Source organism: Aedes albopictus, chromosome 2 (assembly GCF_035046485.1).
Source record: "Aedes albopictus strain Foshan chromosome 2, AalbF5, whole genome shotgun sequence".
In the NCBI taxonomy this organism is placed as follows: domain Eukaryota; kingdom Metazoa; phylum Arthropoda; class Insecta; order Diptera; family Culicidae; genus Aedes; species Aedes albopictus.
In genome coordinates, this window is record NC_085137.1 from 464,081,289 (window position 1) to 464,094,427 (window position 13,139).

Consider the following 13,139-nt stretch of genomic DNA (forward strand, 5'->3'; position numbering starts at 1 on the left):
TTCAACTCCCCAGCTCGGTGGATTTTATTTCTCTCTTCCACGAAATCCTCTCTTTCCATGGGGATGTTATACAAGCGGTGTAACATCCCCATGGAAAGAGAGGATTTCGTGGAAGAGAGAAATAAAATCCACCGAGCTGGGGAGTTGAATGGCTATAACAGGGAGTTTGTGGATAAAATTCTCCGGAAACACGAGAGGAAGAAACACAGGAGGAATGCCACGACATTGAAGCCGGAAAAAGAGGAAGTTAAAAGGATCAGCCTTCCGTTCTACCCAAAAATTTCGAACCCGATTCATGCTACCCTTGAGCACCATGGATATCAGGTTGTATACAAAAGCAGTAACACGTTGAAAGACCTGTTGTGCAACCTGAAGGACAAGGTCCCAGCGGATGAAAAATCTGGGATCTACCAAATACCGTGTCAAAACTGCCCTGCGGTGTACATTGGGCAAACTCGCCGGAAGTTTAAAATTCGGCTTCGTGAACATAAACACGCGGTCGAAAACAAACGGACCAATGAATCAAGCGTGGCAGTACACACCACTCATTTGGACCATGCTGCGGATTGGGAAAATGCTAAGCTGGTGAAGAATGTTAGAAAATCTACACAGTTAAACGCATGGGAGTCCATGTACATTGCCACAGCGAATCGTCCTCTCATGAATGAAGACGATGCCCCGATACAGTCACCCCTCTTCAACCTGACAAAGCTGAGAATTCAGTAGAACAACAGTATTTTCGTCGACGAGTACTGTACGCAGTACGATTGTATTAGTGCCTAACGTAATCAGTCGGACATCGTCCTGTAGATGGGCAACGACGAGCCCGAAACCGGTCGACTTAAAAGGTAAATTAAAACCCCTTTTAATTGTTTGTAAGAACTATAAGTGTTGTGTCCTGTCTCGCGCCGCGTGTTTTGTGTAGTGCCGAGGTTCTTACGTTAGCACAAACCTCAAGAAATTGATGTGAAATTACAAGAGCATTGCATAATTTTAGGCGTTTATCAATGTATGGAGATTTATATCCCAATTTACGAAAATGCTTACATTTCGTAAAACCACACTTCGTTAAGAGATTCAAGGCCAGATTTGAAATCTACTATGATGAAACTATCGAGAATAAGAGTCCATTCATTGAAAAAATAGTTGTAACAAAGTCATACAGCAGATTGTTTGAAGGGGTTGATAAATGACAAAAATATCAACCATTTTTATTTTTTTGTCCAAAACGTTGTATATAAACTAGTTTTTAATGAAAATACGTCTAAGATGAACTTTCATATGTATAGAATTGATTTACGTTTTCCTTTTTCTTAACTAGTTGAAGGAATCATAATTATAAGATCAACTATACAATACCTGCCGCACTATCAAAGTTACCCGCATTATCAAAGATACCCCGTTTTACGGTACAAAAAATCCTTAAGGGGTCAATACAAGTATTCCTTCAATAATTCGTCCAGAAATTACTAAAGACATGGATTTCTTCAGATTTTCTTTCCAGGGATTCCTACAAAAATGCTTCCAGGAATTCGCTAAGAAAGCTTTCCGGAGATTCCCTAAGGAATTCCTCGTGGGGTTTCTTCAAAAATTTCTTCAAGAATTCCTGCAGGGATCACCCGCGAATCCCTTCTATAATTCTTTCAAGAACAACTTCCGGGATTATTTTAAAAATGCCTGCAAGAACTCTTCTTGGGATTCCTTCAGAAACTCCTCCAGGAATTATTCCAGGATTTCAGGATTTCCTCAGGAATTTCAACAATTTCTTCAATACTGAGATTTCCTCAGAAACTCTTCCTAGAATTAGCTCAGTAATTGAACTTTGTACTTCTTCCTGAGATTTCTCAAGGGACTCCTCCGGGAACTGCTCAAGGGATTTATTCAAAAATTCCTCTAGGAATGCGTCCAGGATTCCTCTGAGAATTCCTGCATGGATTCCTCTAAAAAATTCTACAGGGATTTGTCCAGGAATTTATCTAGAGATTCCTCTAGGAATTCCTCTAGATATTTCTCCAGGGATTCCTCCAGGAATTCCACCAAAGATTCCTCCTGCAATTGTTCCAGTGATTTTTTTTAAGGAAATCCTCCAGGAATTCCTCTAGGGAGTGCTCATGGAATTTATGCAGGGAGTCCTCCAGGAATCCCTATAGAAATTTATGAAGAAATTTCTCTAGAGATACCTCCAGGTATTCCTGCAGGCATGTCTCCAGGCATTCCCCCCAGGAGTTCCTCCAGGGATTCCTCCAGGTATACCTCCAGAATTTTCCCAGGAGTTCCTTCAGAAATAACTATCGCAGTTCCTCCAGAAATTTCTCCAGAAAATCCTCCGGGGATTCCTTCAGAAACTCCCTCAGGAATTCCTCACAGAGTTGGTCCAGGAATTATTCTAAGAATTCCTCCAGGGATTCCTGCATAAATTCCTCCTGAAATTCCTCTAGAAATTTCTTCAGGGATTCCTTCAAAAATTTCCCCAGAAATTCCTCGTGGAATTTATCCAGGAAATATTCCAGGTATTCCTCCAGACATTTCTTTAGGATTTCATCAAAGCATTTCTCTGTGAACTCCTCCAGGAATTCCATCAAGAATTCTTCCAGGAATTACCCCTGATAAATTTAGGAATTTCTGTCAGCAATTTTTTCCAGGGATTCATCCGGAATTTTTACCATTATTTCTCCTCCAGGGTTTCCGCCAGGAATTTTTTCACGAATCCTCCAAAAATTGCCCCAGGAATTCCTCCAGGAATCACTTCAAGGATTCTGCCAGAGATTCCTCCAGGAATTCCTCCGATGATTCCTTTAGTATTTCCTCCCGAAATTCTTCCAAGAATTCCTCCTGGAATTCCTCCAGAAATTGCTCTAGCAATTCCTTCTGGAATTCCTCGGGAAATTCCTCCTGGAATTCCTCCAGATATTCATCTCAGAATTCTTTTAGGAATTTCTTCAGAAATTTCTTCAGGGATTCCTACCAAAACTCCTCTAGAGATTCCTCCAGGAATTAAATCAAGGATTCCTCCAGGAATTCTCCCAGGGATAGTACCACGGCATTGCCCAAAGAATTCCTCTAGGGATTTCTCCAGAAATTCCTCCTAAGATTCCGCCAGGACTTTGTCCAGAAGTTCCTCCTGGGTTTCCGACAGAAATCTGTCCATAAGTTGCTCCAGGCATTCCTCCTGAGGTTTCTCCAAAAATTGCTCCAGGGATTCCACCAGGGGTTTTTTTTTTCAAGATTTCCCCCAGGGATTCTTCAAAAATTTCTCTAGAAATAACGCTGAAGATTCCTCTAGGAATTCATCAAGAGGTTTCTTCAGATCTACCCCAGGAATTCTATCAAAAATTCCTCCAGACATTGATCCAAGATTTCCACCTGGATTTTTTTAGTAACTACTTCAGAAATTCCCCCAAAAATTCCTCCCGGATTCCAGGAATTACTCCTAGATTTCCTCCAGGGATTCCTGCATGAACTCCTCCTGAGATTCCTCTAGGAATTCCTTCAAGGATTTCTTCAGGAAATCCTCCAGGGATTCCATCATAAATTACCACAGAAATTTCTGACGAAATTTATCCTGGAATTATTTTAGATATTCCTCCAGACATTTCTCGAGGGACTTCTCCAGGAATTCCATCAAGAATTCCTTCAGGAATTACCCCAGGTATTTCTTCAGAAATTCATCCAGGAATTCCTCCGCGATTTTTTTTTTTCAGAAATTCCTACAGCAATTCATCCAGGAATTCCTCCAGGGTTTTTTCAACCCCGTAACGTGGGTAAATCACCTTAGATTGGTGCTGCGGTGTAAGATCTACCAAATCAAATTTTGATCTTGATATTTACCGTATTTATAAATATTCCAAGATCAAAGTTTGAAGCACTTTTTTTGTGTTTTGTATTATTTTTGTTTCAATGTACTGCTAATTAACATTTTATTTCAGCAGGATTCATGCAAATTTATCGTATGATATAAATAAGATTGTAAAAATATGTAACTGTGGCGAGCGTATCACTAATATGTATCTTATTTGACGTACGATGTTAATACTATTTTATATTTCAGATTAACAACCGAAGAATCTAGTAATTCAACCAAATGCTATCAAGATGACGAGGAAACCAGGATTAATTGGGCAGACAACTGATTCGAAGCAGTCTAACAATGGTGTCTCTAAACGTTGGCCAAGCGTATCCTTTGGAGTTTACCCTTCCACTAACAAAACCCAAATTCCCGTGACACCTAGGCCTGGGAGGTCGTAGAGTTGTCTACATCTTTCATAGGATGATGATGATGATGATGATGATGATGATGATGATGATGATGGTTTCCATTCATTGTAGCACGGTACTAAGCCCGATAGCAATGGGCTGTCCATCCAATGTGATTTGATCAAGCAAAACATTATAATTATACAACCAAGATCATACAATTATATATAGTGCTAGCCATGGCATTGGAGGATGCCCCAATGAATGTGAAAAAGAAGAATCTGTCATTCTCCACATTAAAGTTATAATAAGAAGTAGACATCTCCTCTCTTCCCAACCATTATGTTTCGACTGACAGCTCTTATTTCCCTCCACTCCCCAAAAAAAAAAGTTGTTTTATACCAAATGTTTTATTATATCAAAAAAAGCATCATATCTTAGTTTTCCCTCATAACTTACCTATTTTTCTCGTGCATGAATGGAAACATTCAATAAGTATACAAAAACTAAGACCCATCTTTTTTACAAGAAAAAAAGGAAGCACAACAATATAAGCAGGAACGAACACACCGGATGAAATGCCAACATAGTTCCTTTCCATACAACTAATTTTTTTTCATTGATTTGCAAATTAAGCCAATTAGAAATCTTGTTTAAGACGTTTTTTAGGAAACGTAAAAAGATACTTATTTGTTCAACGTTGTGGGAAGGAAAGTGTTACACAGATCATGTGATTATGAGTTCCCGATCAGAATGACAGGACTTTGAATCAAAACTTTTGCAGATTAGACTTCTAATACATATAATCTTGATGGGTAATGGGCACAATGTCGAAAGGTCAAAAAGTTTATTGTGGTGGAAATTATGAGGGCAACTTTGGATTTAAAAATATCTCATGATGAAGGTAACACTCTCAAAACTCAAGCCAATACTCAGGAACTGAATTCACTCGAAAGCATAGGTAAAATAATTGTATCGAATTGAATTCTAAATATTGTTTTGTTTTAGTTTGGGCTAAGAACGCACTCATTAAAAATATTAATACTATATAAAAAAAAGAAAGATCTGACCTTAATGGCGACCTATGTCACCTAACTGCTGGCTTGCACGGCAGACTTGCTGGACGTAAACTCCGGACTCGATTGGACCACCTTGGAAGTCGCCCGGCGGGTATCACCGGCACTTGCCGATGGATGTCTGCTTCCTGACTTGTTATCCCTGGTTGAATGTGATGTATCCGTGAAAACCTGGACGGATTTTTCCTAACTGTCATCAAACAGTGCTCGAACACAAAAAACTTGAAAAGTAGCTCCGACAGCAGAACCTTCCGATTTTTTCACTGTTCAATTTCTATATTATTTTGAATTGGAACGGGGCAAAATTGACAGACCGAGAAAATTTTGCTTCCGTTTCTTGGCACAGCACACTTCGATCTACATCTACATAGGTGTCCAAAACTAACCATCCTTTCCCATCTCTCAGCAGTTGCAAGGACGTGGCCAGGACAGTGCTCGACCATTGGAGGATTACGTTAGTCTTGTCTAAGAGTCAGAGATTAGTCCCAAGTCTTTGTGCTTTGGTTCGGACGGGAAGCAGGCAAACCTCATAACAGCGGTCTAGGACTGTACCACCTACGAATTTGTGCGACTCGCTTAATGTTAATGCTAATTGATCTAATAATTTCTCATGAAGAGATTTCTCCAGAAATTATTACACAGATGTTTCTCCAAGGATTCCTCTAGGGATTTCTCCAGGACTTCTTCCTAGGTTTTCGACAGGATTTTGTCCAGAAGTTCCTCCAGGCATTCCTCTTGAGGTTTCTCTAGAAATTGCTCTAGAGATTTTTCCAAGAAGTTCTCTAGAAATTTTCCTAAGGTTTTCTCCAGGAATTCCTAAAGAGGTTTTTTCGGAATGAGCCCATGAATTCCTTTAGAAATGCCTCCAGGAACTTCTTCAGGAATTGATTCAGGAAATTCTTCGGAAATTCCTACAGCAATTCCTCCAGGAATTTCCCCAAGAATTCCTATAGGGATTTATCCAGGAATTCTTCCTAGGTTTCCAACAGGAATTTTTCCAGAAGTTCCGTTAGGCTTTTTTTCTGAGGTTCCTCCAAAACATTTCTTCAGGGATTTTCCAAAAATTTCTGTAGAAATATCTCTAAGGATCCCTCCTGGAATTCCCCAAAAGGTTTCTTCTGAAATTTCTCCAGAGAGCCTTCTTAGAATTCCTCTAGGGAACTCTCCAGGAATTCTCTCAGGAATCCTTCATTCATCAGGATATCTTCCAGAGTTTGCTCCAGGGAGTCCTCAAGGAATTTCTCCTGGAATTCATCCAGGGATTCCTCCAGATATTGCTGCATGAATTCCTTCAGGAATTCCTTTGGAAATTCCTCCACGGATTAATCCAGGAATTCTTCCATGGGTTTTTATAGTTATTTCTCCGGGAACTACTCCAGGGATTGCTATAGGAATTCATCTAGGGATTGCTCCAGGAATTTCTCTAGAGGTCCCTCCCATAGTTCCTCTAAAGCACGGGTTCCCAACCGGTGGTCCGCGGCCCCCTGGGGGGCGTACAGCCAGTTCAGGGGGCCACGATGTTAAAATGTTAAATTTTTATTCTATTTTGTGCAAATTATACCAATTTTTAATTTTGTATACCACCATTCCCGAATCCACCATTTGAGGAACAAATTTTCAGTATAAAACGCCTTCAGAAGAAATTTTTTCGGCTGCGTCGCTATTTTTCAGCTACGACTCAAATTGGATGTACAGTACATGACATCGGTTTCATTCATTTAATTCATATTTTTTTCTAAAAATTTTCATTGGGCCCCTGATGTTTTGACAATTCTTAAAGGAGGTCGCCACCTCAAAAAGGTTGGGAACCCTTGCTCTAAAGTTTCCATCAAAAATTCATCTAGGAATTTATCCAGGGATGCCTCCAAGAAATCCTTCAATTATTCCTTCAGAAATTCCTCCTGGAATTTCTCCAGGGGTTCCGCCAGGGATTTGTCCAGAACATTCTCCAGGATTTCCTCCAGAGATTCATCTAGGAATTGCTTCAGGGATTTCTCCAGGAATTCCTTCTGTGATTTCTCAAAGAATTTATCTAGGGATTCCTCCAAGAATTCGTCAAGAAATTCCTCAAAGGATCCATCCAAAATTTTTTCTAGGAATTCAAACAGAGATTCCTGATGCGATTTCTTATGAATTTTTCCAGAAATTCCTCCCATAATTGCTCTTAGGATTTCTCCAGGAATTCATCCAGGGATTCCTCGAGGCATACTTTCAGAAATTCCTTCAGGGATTCCTACAGTACAGGGTGCGGCAGGAAAAAAATGCGAAAATTTCAAGGCGCTATCACACGCTGAATATTGGATATGTATGACTTTTTTTTATGACAGTGTATAAGTCAATGTCTATATTCTAGCAATAAAATATAAAAATGGATGTATTTGATTTTTAACATGTGATAATGTAAACCTAAAAAGTGGGTATCAAAAAACTGCGCGCCCAATGGTCATGAGACAAAGTGGCTTAAACAGTGAACAATTTAGGTTTAATTCGATGAAAAAACAGGCCATACTAATCCAAAGTCATGTTGTTTCACATACTAGATGAAATGATCACATGTATATGATGATATTGTAGAGAAAATTAAAAAAAATTGTTTTATCAGATATGAAATTTAGCGACCTGTGTAATTTTCAGATGTTTGAAAATTTTGACTGTCTTCAGCTTCAGGCGCAATCTTGTAAACATTTTAAATTATTTTTTTATAAGATCAGCCTGTTAGAGATCATGGAATGTTGAAACATAGATTAATTAACGTCAAATGGACGAACATGAGGTTTGAAATTGAAAAAACCCTTTCGCATTTTTTCCTGCCGCATACTGTATTCACTCTAGGCATACCAACAGGCATACCAACAGAAATTCCTCAAGGGATTTTTTCAAGAATTCCTTCAGGGATTACTCCGGGAATTCCTGTAGTGATTCCTTCAGAAATTCCTCTTGGGATCTTTTCAAAGATTTATTCAGGGGTTCGTTCAAAAATTTCAGTAACCCGTCAATCATCTTTTCCAGAGAATCACTGAAGATTTTTTTCCAGAATTACCTGAAGATTTTTTTAATTACCGTGATTTCGGGTGAAATTGATCAGTGGGGTGAAATTGATCGACACGAGGTCCATTTTTATTTGTTAAAAATAACGCTTTAAACTTTAAACAATTTGTGAAAAAGGGCCATCACCTTGCTCAAGGGTTATTGAATGATGAGTTTACATATTTTACAGCCAATAAGTTACATATTTCGGTATTAAAGTCAATATTTTCCGAAATTGCGTGTTAGGCGATCTTCATAGACACTTCCAAACTTTTGTTACCGTAGTTGTATCACACATGTGATGAATATTCGAATGAATGTTTATAGCTGCCAAGTGTTCGCTAAACCCGATTTTGTCATCAAAAGTTCTATAAATATTGTAATTTATGCATAAAATTGCACTTTTTCGGAAGTAATTAGTGATAAAATTGCATACTTTTAGGCGTTTTCTTTCGATTTATTAAACTTTAAACTTAAAATAATTAAAAAAATAGTAAACTTGTAACAGTTTTGCATAGCTTTTCGCATTCTGGGGTGGTTAATTTCAGGGGGAGGACGAAGGGCCAGAATCATCTACCAAGCATTCAATTCAACATGGCGTCCAATGTTTTTGTTTTGATTGCTTAATTCACGGAAAAAAATGTCCTGGAAAGATCGACACTGCTTCGCTGCTACATATAATATCGTGCAAAGTGATAAGGAAAGAGAAACAATCATCAAAAACAACGATTTTGTTTGAAATGTGTAATTTCTGAAATAAACACTAGCAACACACGAGCCACTTACCCGAAAATCAGGAGCAAGTTAGGGTAAACCGACCAGAAAGTGGGTACCAAAACGCGCCGTACCAAAAATGATGTTGGGTGGAGCGGCGATGTACCGAGTATGACAGCCGTGTCACCCCACTGGTTAATTTAGATGGAAAAATAAATTTCAGCATTTATAAAGGCATTTCACTGACTGATCAATTTCACCCCGAAAGTAAAATTTTTGATTTTTTATTTAAAATTATATTTATTATAATAAAATGATTTGCTGTAAAAGTTTCAACCTCGTTGACTGATGAAAACAATGGTCGTACTTGTTTTTAAGCATTGAATTTAACCATATCAACAAACATTCAAAAATTAGACGCAAAAAACTGCGAAAAGTGATCAATTTCACCCGAAATCACGGTACTTGAAGAATTTCTAGAGGAATTTCTCCAGCGATTTGTATTGGAATTCTATAATATACACATTTAGAAATTCTGAAATTTGCACGAAACGGAATCACCAAAAAACGTAATCGTTTTCAAGACTGAATCACAAATTGGACTCAATTTTACGCGCATCATGTAAGTGCTGGTTGGTTGCTTTAGTTGTCAACAAATTCGTTTCACCAGAAATGTAGAATCAGTAGGTATCATGTTCATCAGCCACCATCTAACTCGGTGAAATAGCCGAGCGGTAAGAGTTGTGACTCACGATCAGCAGATCCGGTGTTCGAATCCATGCATGCCATTATTTTACTTTTCTATGTTTTTTTTCTGTCAAACCGATTCTAGCGATTGCCAGACGCTAAGAAAAAATAAACTTTATCGTGAAGGACGTAATTTTACATGTTTCAACCTCTAAATTTGTGTTTTTGAAGATGCTCGTACACAGAAAGAAATCATAAAAATTAAACAACACGTAAGTTAAGCACCGACTGGATATTATAGCAGAAGCTACAAAATTACAGCCATTTACCGTGAGATGATACTATCCGCTCAGTAATCAGCCAATCACGCGTATTGTTTACAGATTTTGAGACATATTCGCTTGAAATTTACATGCAGGAGGACAGCTCCGCTCAGTCAGTTTGTAACGTCGTCTGCCTCGCTGCGGGGACTGCTCTCTCTCGCTCTCTGTGGTCGAAGCGGTACAACAGTTTGTTCCTCTATGGTAGAACATGTTCATCTTTGATTGCCTTCTCTTCAGCTTGGTGAGACAGCCTAGAAAGGTTAGGCGTGAACTCTCACTCGGAAGATCTGAGTTCGATTCTCGTACTTATGAAGATTTTTTAAGTTTCTCTGAAAAGTCGGTGCTATAATTAACACTTTTCTCTCAGCAATCAGCAGTGTAATTTTAAGATCAAACATAAATTTCTATCGAACACGATGGAGGTCAATTTGTTACATTCAGTTCGTCATAAATTTACAGATTTTGTTCCTACTGTGTATATGTCAGGTTCAGGACACTTAAAATTACATGATATTAGCTAGGTGTGTAATTTGGGGATACAGCAGCAAGGAAATTCTCCTAAAAGTCATCCAGGTAGGTATGCTTTCAAAATTATCTCAGAGAAATCTTTAAGGAGTTTATCCACAGATTTATTCAGGAATCCATGAAGAAACTTATGGCTTCAAGAATACTCTCTGCAGTTCCTACAAAGTAGTTTCTTCATAAAGTCGTCCTGCGATTCTTTCGGAAATATATTCTGTGATTCTTACACAGTCATTGTAACTTACTTTAAACATATAAGTAATCCTTCAGGAATTCATCCAGAGAAGATTCTTTCGGAATTCTTCCAGGAATTGTCCAGGAATTCCTCCAGGGGAATTCCAGGATTTTTCTCCGGAAATAGTTCCAAGAAACTCTCCAAGAATTGTCTATTGTTATTTTATTTTGTAATTCCATAAAATGGACTTAGGTGGTTCCTTCTGGGATTCTTCAAACAAATGATTTTTTTAAATTCAAATAGAACTTGCAAAGGGTAAAGCAAAAGTTTGTATTTTGAATATTGCGTTTAATAAAGAACAGAAGCAATGACAATTACCCTCTGCATTTTAAGTAACACATTGTGACATATTTTTATAATAATTCAAACTAGAATCATAAAAAAAACCCGATTTAATCCACCTTCTTACACTTATTAAAACTATTGTTGTATTTAACATATTGTGATGAACCAAAAGTTCTAGAAAATATTGTGGATTTGGCATCTCGTGGATTGGATTCCAAAATAGCAATATCTCTTAATCATTCGAATAAATTAGCTCCGAAGTACTTGGTATTCATGGTTATGGTGTGGATAGGACAAAAATTATATATCTACTAAGTTAATCAGTTTTGGCATTAGCTAGTTATTTTGGCTGCCAGGTTCTTGCATTTTTCCCACAATATATAAATTCAAAGCTTTCATTTAACATATTGTTAGTTTTCATAGAATTCATGTGCATTTGTAATTTGTTATTTATAATTTTGTTGAAAACAATAACCTGCTAGTATACACTTTGTATGAGGTCAGCATTATTTATTGAAAAATAATTGCCCATAGAATGGTCAAAAACTCATGCAAGATAACAAGTGAATGTAATAATAAAAAAATAATTTATTGAAATACTCTTCGTAAGATATCTCAGTTATCAAATGTCGAATTGAAATAAAATTTCAGGGCCTTTTACAAGGATATTGTAGCTTTCATTTGGTGCAAAGAGAACTCAAATCGGTAGACAGACGGCTGAGATATTTATTATGGTACCCTTGGTCAAAAATCTCTCAAAAAGTTAACCTGTATTACTCCCAAGTACTCTTTGAAAGATATCTCGGTAACCAAATGTCCAATCCTAATGAAATTGTATAGGGTTCTACTAGAATGTTGTAGCTTTTATTTGGTGCCAGGATAACCGAAATCGGTTGACAGACGGCTAAGATATTTATTATGATACTTTTGGTCAAAAATCTCAAAAGGTTTAGTTGTATAAATCCGAAATACTCTTCGAAAGATATCTCTGTAACCAAATGTCCAATCGAAATAAAATTTCTGGGCGATCTACTAGGATGCTGTAGCTTTCATTTGGTGCTAAGAGAACCCAAATCGATTGACAAACGGTTGAAATATTTATTATGATACACTTGGTCAAAAATCTTAAAAAGTTTAGAAGTATGACTCATAAGCACTCTTCGAGAGATATCTCGGTAACCAAACGTCCAATCGAAAAAAAAATCAATAGCGTTCTACTAGGATGTAGTAGCTTTCATTTGCTTCCAAGAGAACTCAAATCGGTTGACAGACGGCTGAGAAACGTGCGTGACTTTTTTTTTGTAACGCACATACACACATACACACACACACATACAGACATTTGCTCAGTTCGTCGAGCTGAGTTCATTGGTATATGAGACTCGACCCTCCGGGTCTCGGATCGAAAGTCGGTTTTTCGAGCGATATTTATACCCTTCTTATGGGTGTAAGAATGGTAAAAACAGTAAGTTCCCGAGCAAAACCAGTAGACCACGCGAGTTATTTTGGAACTGATTGCGGAACCTGTTCACTGTAATTAGGTTATAAAGCTTACAAATCGTTATAAATTATTGAACAACAGTTATATCGCATTTTGCGACACTTCGTAACTCCCTCATTGCGTTGTGGACACTGGTTCAAATCAGGTAGGCTTCACTAGGGTAGAGCTTTCCAACGTTCCCAACATCTGTAGCGCCAAAACCTAATGTTGTCTCTATTCGCTCATTCTCTTCATTCAATCTCTCGGATTGACCACCGAACCGAACGTTGACAAGCCAGTGCAGCACAAATTTTCCACTTTTCCACCCAAATGCTCCCACGCGAGCTGGCGGCAGGTGAAATTGCATCTCCCGCTCACCAGAGCGCCGCCGACACCCAACCGCTCTCTATCTCTCGAACTTTCCCGCGAGAGTAGAAAAGTTGGTTGGCGCGCGCGAAGCAGTTGTGTCCACATACCTACCTAGCTGATTGTTGACTCGCGCGCTCTTCTCTGCATGCTTTCTGGTTGGTTGTTGAGCTTTTACCCTCTGTTTGCTTCCAGCATTTTCCTAGCTCAAACAGCAGCAGAAGCAGCAC